Source organism: Rhinolophus hipposideros (genome assembly GCF_964194185.1).
Source record: "Rhinolophus hipposideros genome assembly, chromosome: 22".
In the NCBI taxonomy this organism is placed as follows: Eukaryota; Metazoa; Chordata; class Mammalia; order Chiroptera; family Rhinolophidae; genus Rhinolophus; species Rhinolophus hipposideros.
This window is the reverse complement of record NC_138068.1, coordinates 28,748,822-28,764,042: the sequence shown is the minus strand read 5'-3', so window position 1 is coordinate 28,764,042 and position 15,221 is coordinate 28,748,822.

Sequence of the window (15,221 nt, the reverse complement as noted above, 5' to 3'; positions counted from 1 at the left end):
TCATACTACCAAGTCCCTCCCTCAGAGAAACACTCAGAATGCTTCTTTGTCTATATAGCAAAGTATATCCATTATGCTGTGTCTCAGCATACATGAACTTGGTCACACTTCCTTGGTCGGAGCAAAACCTGTAACTGCTGAAGTCAATGACACTGAATTGCAAAGTGCAACCCCCTGCTTTGCTCCAGCCTGAAGGCTCCTTGGAACTATTCCACAGTAAGAGGAATTCTGTCTTAGAACATGTAAACTTCTTGAGATTGATAACTGTTGTAGGCTAGTCTAGACTGTGTTAAAGACTGCCAAATCTTAGGACCTTTAAAAACAAAAATGTTATTACTGTTTCACTTAGTCCATGTCCGGCATCTAAGGCAGCAGTGGCTCTGCTTCATGCAGGTGTTTCTGGAACTCAGGTCAAGGGAGGCTTTGCTCTCTAACATGTGACTTCTATTTGGCTGTGGTCATTTTCATCCCAACAGGTCAGAAGGGGAGAGCGCATGGAGACACTTTCCTGGGAGATTTTAAAGGCAGTCAGCCAAGAGGCACACGTGCTTCACTTCTGTTTATATTTCCTGTGAGAGGACTTAGTCACAGGGTCACACTTAACCGAAAGGGAGGCTGGGATATATCATCTTGCCTTTAAGAACAAAGGGAAATTTGAGCGCTGATATCTGCCACAATGACTTAATCTTTCCTATCTTTGTAACCCAAGAGCTTCACAGAGTAAGCTTCTGAGAAATGTTAGTATGAATACACACATGGCAGGAGAGGAAAGAATACATACGGGCCAAACACTGGTTGTCTTCCTTCTAGACTTTACCATTATTGGTCTTTAAAATACCAGAGTTTTTAAATTGTGAGGGGTATGTTCTTAGGAAGATGGACATTGATAACGGGGATAAAGTTACAAGTGGAAAACTTAAGAGATGCTATATGAATTAATAAAAAAGGAACCTGATCTAGGCTGAGGTTTTAGACATTACATGTGACCAGGAAGGCAAGATTAGGAATTGCTGAGGCAGAGATGGATTTTGGATCCCTTAGATGCATACAAACAATCTTTAAGCTACACATGTAGAAAAATACGACTAGTATTTATCTCAATGGGAGGTTTTTTGTGGAGCCATTAGAGTAGATTGTGGGCCTCTTTTTCCTTTTTTATGGGGAAGTGATGGAGGCATAATCTTTGCATGAGCTTTACTCCTGTTTCAATGTCTTTGAAATCAGTATATATTGAAATCAGTAATTTATAGACTCCATAAATCTCCCTAAGTGTGATTCTAGTTAAGACGTCTGTTTATCATGTTAATCTAAAAATTACTCTTTGGAAAGATTTATGCCATTAGAATTCTTTGTGTTCTGTTGTCACTGGTGGGGCATATAAATCCTAAAATTATTTATTATAATTAGTTACTGGAGTAGAGACCATAGGATAAAGCCAGAGCACATTTATGCCCCAAAGGGACAAATTGCTAGGCTAACAAAATTATAGAGCTGTCATTTTATTGGGATCGCCCTTCAAACTCTAGCTCTCTGTGCAATAAATTCTGAACATGAGTCTCAATCATTACAAACCAGCAGGTTATGCGTTGACCATTGACTTTTAGCTATTTTGACTAATAGCAGTACTGCACGGAGTATTCTGAGACTTTTCATATCATTGACTGCTCCATAAATGGGAACTGGCTGTGGACAAAGCCATATGATTATTCTACGACATCAAGTCATTTGACCCTTCTTCAGAGTGTTTACTAACTGGAAAAGTAAGTTACCTCCTAACAGAGAAAATTGTCCTTTTAGATGGCATAAAATAGGGTGATTTCTTCTTCTGTGCTTTTTAACATACGTGAATAGTGTTGGCATTTGTTTTAAAACTGCAGATCTGCTTTCATGCTATGGCAGAAAGATAAGCCCCTGGCCCTGTGAGCACAACACAATCCTACTGGCAGGTAGTAGTAACTTCAAAAAACAGTTAAGCTCATGACTGTTCTTGAGCAAGGAGAACTGCCTAATTTATAGTATACAAACAAAATGGCAAGTCAGGGGGACATCTTAGTATACATTGTTCCACACAGGGTTAAATTGCTGGCCGTTTAGCAGGCTAATGATCTGACTCTCCAAGGAGGACTTTAGCATTTCCAAGACTTATTTGACAACAAATATTGTGGAACAGAAAAATCGAATAACCTCTCACTACAAAAACCAGAAATGTTGCCTAAAATGTAGACATCTTTTTTAAAGGCAGAGCTGACCGCAAAAGAAAGAAAAATTCACAGAGTCCAAAATCCATGAAGTAAATAAACATGACCTGGTACTGGGACAGCCCTCGTGTCCAGAACACAAAGAATTCTAGATGGTGGAGAGCTGTTGCACTAGGTAACCAGAGTGTGTTATACTGGCCACACAGGTAGAAGGTGCAATGTCTTGGCTGTAGCATGGTGGGAAGTTAGGATTCAAACTGCCTAAAATTCCCAGCTACATCCTCACTGAAACCAAAAAAATCTGCTCACAAACACATAGAGACTACAAGAAAGCTCATCTTTCTTGGCCTGGTGTTCGTGTTGGAAAACAATAGACTTCCCTGATAAATCATATGGGCCTGAGCTTATGCAAATAGGAGTTTGAATTCACACTAGCTTCAGAGTCTCCAAACCATGCAATTCTCATAAATAATGCTAGTGGAGGAGGGGAGGATACCAATAGAAGCAAACACAGAATGAACTCTATTGAAAACACCCTAAACCTGGTGTAAAGATTCCTACAGATAAAGCCCCACTTACAGTGAACTCACAATTCAAAATTCAAAGTTACACATGGAAACTATTCATCAGAGAGCAGGATTAGACTTGCTCTAATCTTTGAAATAATATTGTCAGATAAAAACTTTAAACTTTTAAAGTTTGTCAAAAACAAAAGAAGGGACATAAAATACAATAGAATAAGGTACTTTCTTAGAATAATGTATTTCAGGTTCATCCATGCTACATGTCTCAATAGTAGGTCAATTCTTTTACTGGTGTGTAGTAGTTTATTGTATGAATATGTGTCATGTTGTTTCTTCATTTTACAAAATGAATTGACAGACATGTAGATTTTCCAGTTCTTGGTTGGCCCTTTGACTTTTTTGATTATGAGACATTCCTAAAACTACTTTACTAATAATAATCTTTGATAAATATACTGGAATGTTAGAAATATATTCCTTAGGATTTTCCAAGATTTGTTCTTGTATCACCAGAAAGCAATAATAAACCAGCCTTACAGGGAGCAGATGCTTAGGAAAACAGATACTGGAGCAGATCTTCCTGGGGTTGAATCCCAAGTCCACCACTTACCAGGGGTGTTAACTTAGTCCAATTACCTAACTTCTCTGTGCCTCTTTTTTACAGTGGGAGTAGCAAGGGATTGCCACATCCATTAATGAACTTCTTGAAGGCATCAGAGTTTAAAAGATAATGAAGGTTACCAGGTTACCAGGCCAGGATCTAGAGAAGATGGGAAGGTCAGGAATGGGATCCTGGTTTTTGGAGCTACTTGTCTCTTGAGGGTATTTGCTGTTTCTTGGAACAGGGGTGGAGAATGTGTTATAAAGCTTGAGTGATCCTTTTGAGAGTCTTGTCTGGCTGAGTAGACAAGGTGTGGCTCGGGATGGGAAGGCCTGTGAAACTCCCTTGTTTGGATTGGGTCTCTGAAAGGACTCACAATAGGAATAAGGATGAACCAGAAGTAGACAGGCCCCCACAGCTTAGCTTAGATCTATCCAGTTCCTGAAAACAAGAGGCCGTGATCCTGGAGGCAATTGTAAATGCTGGGAGGGAGTAAAGTGGTAATGGTTGATTTTTTAAATTGAGTGGTGGGTTCTCTCGCCTTTTTCACTTTTCTATGAGGGGGATTTCATGGTCTAAATAAATCCTGGGGCTCTTATAACCCTGTCTTTGTGGATTGTATCATTCAAAGGACCATAATCTAACAATCAAAAGTAAACATTGATTTTCTTATAGTCCTTCCTCAAGCCAGCACTAGCCACCCTCCTTTATTCTTTAGTCTATCCCTGAAAAACACTCTACGGTGTTCCCAAAGTGAGAGCATTAGTTGTTCTGTTTCCCCCTCCGTTTTCCTCTCACCTGCTAACTCTCCATGTTTACCCTTTCTGGAAAACCGTCCTTTCTGATACAGATACCCTGTCTCAGGTTGTAAGGTTTTTCTTACTGCATAATTAGGCTACAGAGCTTTAGGAAAGTAGTAAATACCAAAATGACACTGCCAAAATTCTTGATTGAGAGGGGAGGTAAGAGGGAGGCCATGAATACCCACGTCTCAAAAGAAGTTGTGCCTTTGTGCCTATTACACTTTCCATCTGCTGCCCCAACTTCTCCAGATTATTCTGGGCAGGTCAAAATCCCTGTCAGCTTCAGCTGCCTCTGCCAAAATTCATCATTGCCCTTTCTGCACACACTGGAAGCAGAGAATGGGAAAACTCCCTGAGGGGCAACGTGCCAGATTTAGTATTAATATTTAATCCCCTCCCCCACCCCAAGACTCTCCATTCCTTTCCTCCACTCTCTGTTCCTCATATTGTGAAGGTGATTCATCTGATAGACACCCTTGAGGTGGAGGAGACCACTAGATGCTCCTCTTCAAAACAAGCCAACATTGGCCACATCCAGATTTCCAAGTCTGATCAGGCAGGGTGAGGGTGATACCTACATGCCTGGTCTTTCAAATTTGCTCTCATCGCAGGAAACCTACTTGCACTGGAAGCAAATTGGTGCACAGCCTGCAAGAAGAGCTGTCTCACTGGGTCCCTAATTGAGATTTGGATCCTATTTATGCTCTCCTGAGAAGACTTCAAAAAGATGGAGTATCCCTGCGATCACTTCCAGTTCCCTAAAACTGCTCAAAGTCTCTGGCGTGAGCCCCGTTAGGTGATCCAAAGGCCATTACAATTCATTCTCTATCCTCCTCAGCCTAGGTCTGCTTCACCAATAGTGAGAATTCACGGAGCTCTTGCTTCGGGATTAAAACTCAGCAAATCATGGCTCACTCACCCACTTGGTCCAACCAGTAGATTTGCCAAGCTCATCACTGCCGGCAGACACGTTCTCTGTAGGACTTCTTCCAGCCACTTACTCTTATAGACCTATCCTCTCAAAACCATGCATGCCATTAATGATAGATTTTCTAGCTTTGAGTTCATAACTCCCCTGGTGTAGGATGTTAGATACTAGCATCTATTTTTGTTTATGGGGATCTTTGTGTCATTTTGGTAAAATGCTCAAATCACAACTCAAGGTTTTTTGATTTGGCCTTTCCTTGGCATGGTGTTTCCCACAAATCTCTCAAGTTTCTGGGAGCTATTATCCTGTTTTAGTGATTCCAAAGTCGGCTTGAAGTTGACTTCTAAGGCAGCAGCCAGATCCCCCTGGAATGAATCTGTTCACCACTAGTGGAGCACAACAGCAGCTTTGGACTGCTCCAAGCAGGATTGACATAAGCTGCCTTTTTCTGTTGAGAATTAAATATAATTTCTTAAGAAGTTAGATGGCCATCGAAGCTGTCTTAAAATTAATGTCCAAGTTTGCAATTTCTGAAGGGAATTTTTTTCTTTTAAAGACAATCTCAAGTTAATGCGTTATATTTACTTCTTAAGTCTGATTTCCAATTTGGAACTATTTTTCCTCCTCCCCCTCCCCATTACAGTTTGCATTTCAGCAAAGCCTCAAGACCACATTGCTCTGGTTTTCTGGAGTTCATTCAAGAGCGCAATCTTCAGCTCCTGGTTCTTTATTTCATTGTTCCAAGAGTCTGGCCTTCATACCAAAATGCACTGCTGACTCAGGTATGATTTAATTCAAGGTGCAGTTGGATGCTATGTCACAAACCCAAAGACTTGGACATTCACTCCCAAAGTATAACCCATCCAAATTCAGTGGCTTACGTGGTTCAGTCTTTCCAGCCGACACAAACATAAATAATGAATTCTATCTCTAGAAAATACTAAGAAAAGTCCAATTCATTATTCAGATCTTAAAAGCTCTACCTATTTCTTTTATTCTTCCACTGTCTCTTACATGGGTGCCTGGGGCTGCCCTTCAACTTCCACCTCTTTCTCCTTCTCCATTCTCTTCCCTACAAACGTTCCCCTGGACTCTGCATAAGCTCTTGTGTTTTTTCCTCCTTCTTCCTTTTTTCTTCCACATCTCATTTTTTTTCTCCTTTTACAAATAAATCTCATTCTTTTCTGCTATAAATATTTTTATCTTTTACTTTCTTCACCCCGTCCCCTCCACCTGACTGCTCTGAATTTACATAACAAGGTCTAGGAGGAAGGAGGAGAAAAAAGGAAGAAATGGGACACGGCTATTGCCATTCCTTGCTAGGGAGAATCATGGAACACTCATAAATTAACTTTGTCCCTGTCACATTACAATGAAATAATAGTAAATTACAGCTGATATAATCTGTTGTCTCTATGGACCGTATTTTTGCCTATCACCTCCTTCCCCATTTCTCCCTTTTATCTCTTTGAATTTGACACGTTGAGTCTCCAATCTAAAACTAGAAATAAAATGTTTTTTCTTCCTTCCTTTCAGCAAGTTTCACATTTGTGTGAAAGATGTTATAATGGGTTCCCTAAGTTAGTGATATTAATTCCATTCATTTCTTTCTGTTTGCTCAAAGTAAATTAGCCTTGAGTGTGTAGAATATCTCATGTTTTCTTGTTATAGCATGGGAAGAATTTTCCTCTGCCCTTCTTCCCTCCATGTCACCATTATAAATTCCCAATAAAGAGTGTACAATGGATACTGTTTGTTTGTTTTCTGTATGCAATTTGATTTTATATGTAAAAAAACGAATCTCTCCAGAGAGCTACATTCTTCTCAGCATCACACCATTGTCAACTCAAGGAAACAGTCTCTTCAGCGAAGAAAGCGTTATAAACTGGTTTTCTTTTAGAAAAATAGCTAACGTCAATAGGAAATTAGATAGAATTTATTGTAAAAGTTTGCAAAACTATGTGCTGATTTTTCGAACAACTTCTGTAGTTTAGGTAAAATTGAAGAAAGATTTCTTGATGTAACAGTGAACATGGAAAGATGAGAATTTCTTGTAAAGGTTTCTAAAACATACTGCTGCATCATTTGTAAAAAGGAAAACACTTAGACTGGAAAACTGGGATATGTTTCAATTAACAATAAAAACCACGATTTGTGAAGCCTTCTCAAATCTGATTCCTGAACTAACTCAGTATTCGTGGATACAAACTTAGCTATAAGGTTTATAGAGATATATTACATATGTGGCATAACAATTTTAAAATCCTCAAAATTGTTCTCATAATTTACCTATAAATTTGAAAATATTTTTCATAATGAAAAATTAATACTTTGAGCTTTTCTGTTATAAAACCCAATTGGAAGTTACTATTTTACAATTTTCCTGGAACTTTAATACTTATTGTAGATACCTTCTTTGAAATACGTTTTGTGAAAATTCTGAATGTAACTAGAGAGGTTTTAATTCGATGGTTGTACATGGCATGTGTTCTATAGAAGCAGCCTGTATGAGCACTCTCTTCAGAATCAGAGCCTTCAGGTTCTAACTTGACTCACCCATTACTGGTGTGGTACTATGCAAATCATTTAACCCTTCTGGGTGAGAATCCAGACTATCTATATAGCTTATTGTCTACATTAACATGACTTTATTACTGTTCTCATCTTTATCAACTTGAATATTTCCAGAAACACTTGCACAGGAAGTTAAAAGTTGCAAATAACTTTATTTCCAGAAACTTTCTAAAAGATCCATTAGACTCTTCAATAGAAGGCATCAAATAGTAGTTGACAAGTCTTTTTGGCTTACTGTGGTCACTGATCCGAAATACTGTATTTTGATTCTTACCCAGTTTTAACCCAGCTTTCCTTCACTCATGACAAATAAATGCCGTAAAGGAGCCTTCCAAATTTCAGTCAATATCCCAGTTTTGCCCTTCCCCTCTAAGATGATACTAAGAGTCTGTAGAGGTCGTGTTCTGCCTTACATAGGAAACAATAAACTCAACTCTGTCTTCTCAGTAGGTTGTTTCAGTGATATTCTGGGGAGCCAGCCTTGAACATGGGGCTCAGCGTTTTTGATTTATTAAATGATATTGTTGGACATCAGTGGTTCTCAACTGTGACTTTATACTAGAATAACTTGGCTTTTAATTATTACAGATACCAAGATGTCACCCTAGAAAAGTTATTTCAGAAACTTTGCACAAGGGGGTCTCCACAGGAATTCAACTTGTACAGTCATCCAGGGTCCCATGCCCTGAAGGGCTCAAAGCTTGGTTTAATTGCTATGGTGTTGCTTTTTTGAAATTCTTAATAATTTATCAATTAGGGACCCTGCAAATTATGTTACTGGGCCTGCCTTTGGAAGATAAAGCATGAGTATGTTAAATTTCGTCAGGTGAATTTAATGTGCCACCAGGTGTTACAGAACACAAAACTAAGACTAGGACTTCTCTTTGGACTAAAAACACAGTAATAATAGTACAGACGGCATCTATTAAGTGATTGTATAAAGTGCTTTACATGTACTATTTCATTAACCTAAGAGATTAGATTTGAACCCAAGAACTCTTAGTTTAAAACATTAAGCTCTCAATCATGATTATATTGCCTGTATGAGGAATTGGTTCATTAAACAAATATCTATTAAATGCATCTATTATTAGTTTCCTGTTGCTGCTGTAACAAATTACCACAAATTTAGTAGCTTAAGACAACACAAATATATTATCTTACAGTTCTGGAGTTCAGAAGTTCAAATGGATCTCATGAGGCTAAAATCAAAGTGTAAGCAAGCCTGTTTACTTCTGGAGGCTCCAGGAGAGAATCTGTTTTCTTGCCTCTTCCAGCTTCTAGGGTCTGTCAGCATTTTTTGGCTCCAATCTCTACTCTTGTCATCACATCACTACCTTCTCCCCTATTCCTCTGTTTCATGAAAACCTTTATGATTATATTTGAGGCCCACCCAATAATCCAGCATAATCTGCCCATATTAAGATCCTTAATTTAACCCCATCTATAAAGTCCTTTTGCCATTCAAGATAGCATATTCACAAATTCCAAGAATTAGAATGTGGAAATCTTAAAGGATGTAGTAGAGTTATTAAGCCTACCATCACTTCCTATATGGCATGCTCAGTTGTGGACACTGGAGATTCAACTGTCAAAAAGAGAGATGAACCTGTGACTTCAAGAAATTTACACTATAGTAGAGGGCAGCAATAATAAATAAACGTAAATGGTAAAAGATTTAATTTCAGAAATTCGTAAGTGCTAAGAAGAAAATAAAGCAGGATAAGGAGCAGAGTTAGGGAAGGAGGATGCAATTTTAAATAGGGCTGTCAAAGAAAGCCTCTCTGAAAAGATGCCATACAAATAGGTGTGTTTTTTTTTAATAAGAAAGAGCCAGCTATAGAAAAATCCAGAAGATAAGTGTTTTTTGAAGAGGAAGGGGCAATTATAAAGGCTCTGGAGCTAGAATAAGTTTGATATCTTTAAGCAAAAATAAACAAGGGGAGACTAGTTGGAGATGAAGCATGCACTGTGTCTGTGGTAAGGGGCAGATTTTGTAATATCTTGAAGGCTACCTGGTAAGCATGGATTTTACTCCAAGTGTGAGGAAAGGTGACTGAAGTGTTGAAAGCAGAGGAGCAACGTGATTTGACTTAAGTTTTTAAGTTCATCTTCTGGTCCATCAGTTCAAGTGAGAGACAATGGTAGCTTAGACCACAGTGGTTGAAATACACGTGTTGATTAGTGATGGGAATTGGGATCTAACTTAATATTGAGCCAATAGTACTTGCTACTGGACTGGATGTAGAGAGTGTCAGGAAGAGAATAATTGGTAATGTTTCCTAGGTGTTTGGCCTAAGCACTTGGATGAATAATGCATGAAAGATGAAATTGTGTTGAATTAAGCTACTGTTATGGACTGAATGTTTGTATCTTCCCAAAAGCATATGTTGCAGACCTAACCCCCAATGTGAATGTATTTCAAGACAGGGCCTGTAAGAAGGTGAGAGGTTAGATGAACTCCTTAGGGTGGTGCCATGATCTGATAAGGCTGCACCCTTATAAAAAGAGGAAGAGAAGGTTCACCTGAGTGCTCCTTCCCCGATTTCCCTATCTCTCTGAATTGTCTGGACACAGTGAAGAAGTGGCCTTGGCAAACCAGGAAGCGAGCTCTCCCCAGGTAGCAAAGGAGCTGGCCTCTTGATCTTGCAACCACCAACCTCCAGAATTGTGAAAAAATAAGATTATGTTGTTTATGTAGCCAATCTGTGGTATTTGGTTATAACAGCCCGAGCTAAGACAGCCCCCAACCATTAACAGTGAAGACAATTTTGTCTCTGGATTCCAGAGCACTTCCTACTGACTTATGTGTCAGAGGCAAATCTAAAGATAGGAATTGAGTTCCTCTTATGTTCATAACCTGGTAGAGAAATGTAGAGACCCCATTTTAGATATTGCCTGTGCTTTGAAGTATGGTCTATAGTCATTTTATAAGACTTCTTGATGTAGATCAATAGTGAAGGAGTGGCTCATTTTAGGAAAGCTGACACCTAAAAATCTAGACGTACAAACACGTGAATGTGAGTTGCTCATTCAGAATTGTTTACTGCTCTTTTCTTGAAGTAGTAATTCATGGTGGCACATTTGAATAAGGGTTCGAGTTCTAAAATTTCAGACCAGACTCAATATTTCAGAAGTGTAGCTACTGCATAAAATCAACATATCTCTGAAGATGCGTCTTCGCATAGCATGGCAGAGGTGAACAGAGTCCTAGGGATTCTGCCTCCCTTTGCCAAAGAAGTGCTGTTCAGAGCCAGAAAATGACTTGTCAATAAGTTGCAATTTGGACAAAAACTGAATATTTGATGATTTACAAGAATTTTTTGTTAAATTTTAGGTATGGTATCATGGCTATATTTTTTAAGTCTTTATCTTTTACGGATACACAAAATGATACAATGTCTAGAAATTGCTTCAAAATAATCCCACAGGAAGCTGTGGGGAGAGGATAGAAGAAACAAGCTTGGTCACAAGTTGTGGATTGCGAAAGCTAGATAGTGGTTAACTAGAGGGAAGGACATTATACTTTTTACTTTTGATTCTGTTTGAAATTTTACATAATAAAAAGTTAAAGGCTCCTATTGTTAGTGATAGTCCGGGAAAGAGCTTAGTTCTCAAGGTCTCAGCTCAGTGCCCTGTCCTCTTTGCCAGCCTTTTCCAAAGTTGTATTATTAAAAAACAAAACAAAAAAAAACCCCTCTATATGTATCACATATATATGCACATTAAAAAATATATATAAACATATATATATATATATATATATATATATATATACACATTAAAAGACAATTTTCATAAAGGGGTAAAATGACTCCCATACAGATATATAAAAGTGAATATATATTAAAGATTTTATTTACCTCATAATCAATGAGAGAACCACATAGAAAAGATTAAAAAACATGCATTTCTGGATCAGGAGATAAATGTTTAAATAGAAGTAATAGTGCTGTTTCTATAACAGGGGAAGGGAAGTATAGGACAGGACTGACTGCTTGTCTATAGACAAGAATTATTTTGCATTTCTTTCTTTGCATTCTGTAAAACTTACAGAATTATAAAATAGCTCAAAGACAATGAGAGACTAAAATCAGATAACCTGGAAGATTGTCACCTAAACAATCATACTTTTCACTGAAGAACATATTTTTTTCCTACATATATTTCTGTCAAGGAATATCTATCAGTGACCCAGGGAACCCCCTTTGGGAAATGACTTTAGAAGTTGCTGCCTTTCTGTATGTGTGCCAATCAGGGGAAATGAAAAAAGGCAGACGGTGTACTTGAATTCCAGATACTGCTCATTTTATATGTATCCAAACATTTTGAGAACTTAATGTATCCTCTATGGGCAGGAATTATTTGATGTTATCAAATGTTGATTTTTGGAGCAGTAGGTAGTAACTCCAGACTGGAAGAATAACAAAACACATTTTTATTGCTGCTGAGATATATTGGCCCAAAATAACCTGCCCACGTGATCATAATTTTAAGTCTATCGTTTTATATTTCCTGTACTATTTAAATTTGGTTATCCTTTGAGAAATTGTTTCCTGCACATTGAAAATGATGCCATCTCCTTTCTGGAAAATGTTGGTGTCTATCAGTGCTGAAATCTCATTAACAGATACTTTCTTGCTACTGAGAGCTGATGGGCAACATAATTTGTATAATCCATATCCATATGATTTCTGGAAAATCCTATTAAGATAAAAGGGCTGAGAAGTATGGGGCTGGCCTGGTTCCTAATGTTGTCTAACTGAACTGAAGAGGTGAATGTGGGTACTAAGGAGAAAAAGGTAGACGTGGATGTGCTGAGGACGTGTGAGAAAACACCAAAGGTTAATTTGTTGTTACTGTTTTCAAAAGTGACATAGAACTCAAAGGGGACAGTTTTTGAAAGCCACATGACGTAGAGCATGGTAAGATAGATTTTTCCAATTTGTCATTCTGCTGCAAATTCACCATATTCTTTTCAATGATTCCTATCTCTTTTGTGATTTTCCTCTCTCTTAGACAAGGAATACAAAGATTCTTGTACACATATTTAAATTGCAGGAGTTATTCCATAGCGGTTAAAGCATGGCTTAGAAAAGAAAAGAGCTACAAGGTTTCGTTATAACATTATCTCATTCAAGCTGGGAAAGAAAGCCAGCCATGGGAGAAACATGATTTTCCTTTTCAATCAAGGGGCTGCCCATCAACAGGGTTTTTCAGAGATGTAAAGAATTGATCACCTTAAAAATTGTCTGCTTTTATTTTTCTATGATGAAAATGGTATAAAAGTCTATAATGGTAGAGTTCACTCAGGTGCTGCATGGAAGTTGAAAAGCAGCCTTTGTTTTCCTGGTTATCATGAGGCTATCGGCACAAGGTAAATTCATAGGAACCTATAGAACCGTGGGAATGTTCTGCTGTTTATTATTGAGGAGAGAGCTGAGATAGTAAAGGTCTCATTCAATAGATTGAGAGTCTTGCTTTGAGCTTTACAGCTGCTGGATGGATTAATTAAGTAATGTTGTCCATTACTGAGGACAAAACCACATTAGTTAACCTGCTTCAGCTGTGAGGGTTAATGTCCACCTGGGGGTACTGAGGTCCAGGGTCAGAACACGTCTTTTATCTATTTTCTTGTACAGACCAGAACATTTCTTCTGTTGGGATTTTAAAAAGCCAAGTGACATGGTTTGATCAGATATATTACCTGTTTCCAGTCTAAGAAACTATGTGGTCCTCCAGTTTTGGGACACATGGCTTTAAAATAGTAGTTTATAAATAAACTGAAGAGGAATCAATCACTCTACCATTCTGGCATCAGAAGCTACAATTGAGCACTATGAGTATTCTCATAGTTTCTGTTCTGCCCTAATCGGTAGTGTTTGATTATACAGAAAAATGTCAGTTGATAAGACCCAAAACAGAATCTTCAAAAATCGAGATTTTTCTTTTAATGTTGAGTGTCAAAATCATAGAACACACACACACACACACACACACACCCATGTTCATCTCAGTAAATTTGTAGAAAAGAAAATAAAACAACAACAACCAATATTTTTATCACCCAGAGTCAGTGAACACACAATGTGATATATAGATGATGTATTACAGAATTGTACACCTGAAACCATGTAACTTCACTAAGAATTGTCACCGTGATAAACTTTAATTAAAAAAATTAAAGAACCAACATTTAATGATTACTTCTGGGATTGTACTCAGTGAAACTCATTTCAATAGTTTTTAATGTCTACAGTTCTATAGATACTATAGTTATATTAAAGTTATATTTAATTAAATTTAATATAGAATTAAAGTTATATTTAATTCTCAGTTAAATCACAGGTAATCTCATTATATACAGTAAACTTTAATTTCATATGTTTGCACATATATAAAATATTGTGTGTATATATATATAGCATATATGTATGTATATATGTATATATAATATGTTATATGTCTTATTGATTTATTACATCCTTTCCGGGGCATTCCAATCAACTGAGGCCTGGATCATGGATGAGCTGTGTTTGGAAACTAGCAAAAAATATCCCAAATGTGAAGAACTTAAAAAAGATAAAGGATTATGTTCTATTATATAAAAGAAGATGGGAAACAGTTGGTTTGGAGTTAGATGATGGCTTTATAGGCTGCAGGATCTAGGTTTCTTGTCTCATTCTGCCTTGCTAATTTTATCTCTGGTCTCTTTCCTTAGATCACCTGTCGTCCCAAGATGACTGTTAGAGCTATCTGCATTTCAGGCATAAAGAGGAAAAAAGGTGGGAAAGGCAAAGATGGGCCTGCCAGCTGAGTCAGCCTCCATTACGGAGTATTTAGAGGGGAGGGCCATGGGGAAGGTGAGAGCTGAAAGGTAGGATTTTTTTCTAATGCGTAAAAAAACACATCGTAGCATTGTGTACTATATGAAATTTAACCATGGTTTCTTTTTCCTAGAACCTGACAATGTAAAACTTAATAAGAAATAGGCAAATACTTGAAAGATCCCTGTGATGCCTATATTTAATATTAACTTCTAAAAAAATAATACTTGCCAATATACTAATATCAGAGTTACCAGTGGAAGACGTTGCTGAAGCACTCTCTACACAGACTAGGCTAGTAATTCTGGTTTTGTACTACCAAAAGAAAGGGATCTCTTATTATTATTTCTATCCCCCCTCATCCCACTTGGACCCAATATTTCTAAAGAAGTGACCACCACAAAGAAATTGCCTTTCATAAGTAGTAATTAATGTTTTCCAATTTTGCCTTAGCCTAAGATCTTTATAAATTTTTATCAATAAACCTATAATATTCTACATTAAATTGTCATATTATATACAATAATATTTAAAAAACTGAGTCTTTTTCAAATTCTATTAACGTTATCATTATCAACAAAATGAGAAAGGAGGGATGAAAATTCATTCAAACTGTTCCTTTTCCCAAGTCCATTTGCTTTTAATAAATTTGCATGCTTTGCTCCACACACATTGCTCCCAAAAACATTCTCTTATTTTAGCAGTTCCCAAAAGGTCTTGGCCCCAGCAATTTTCCAGTTTTCAAATATGCTAACAGTTTTCATTT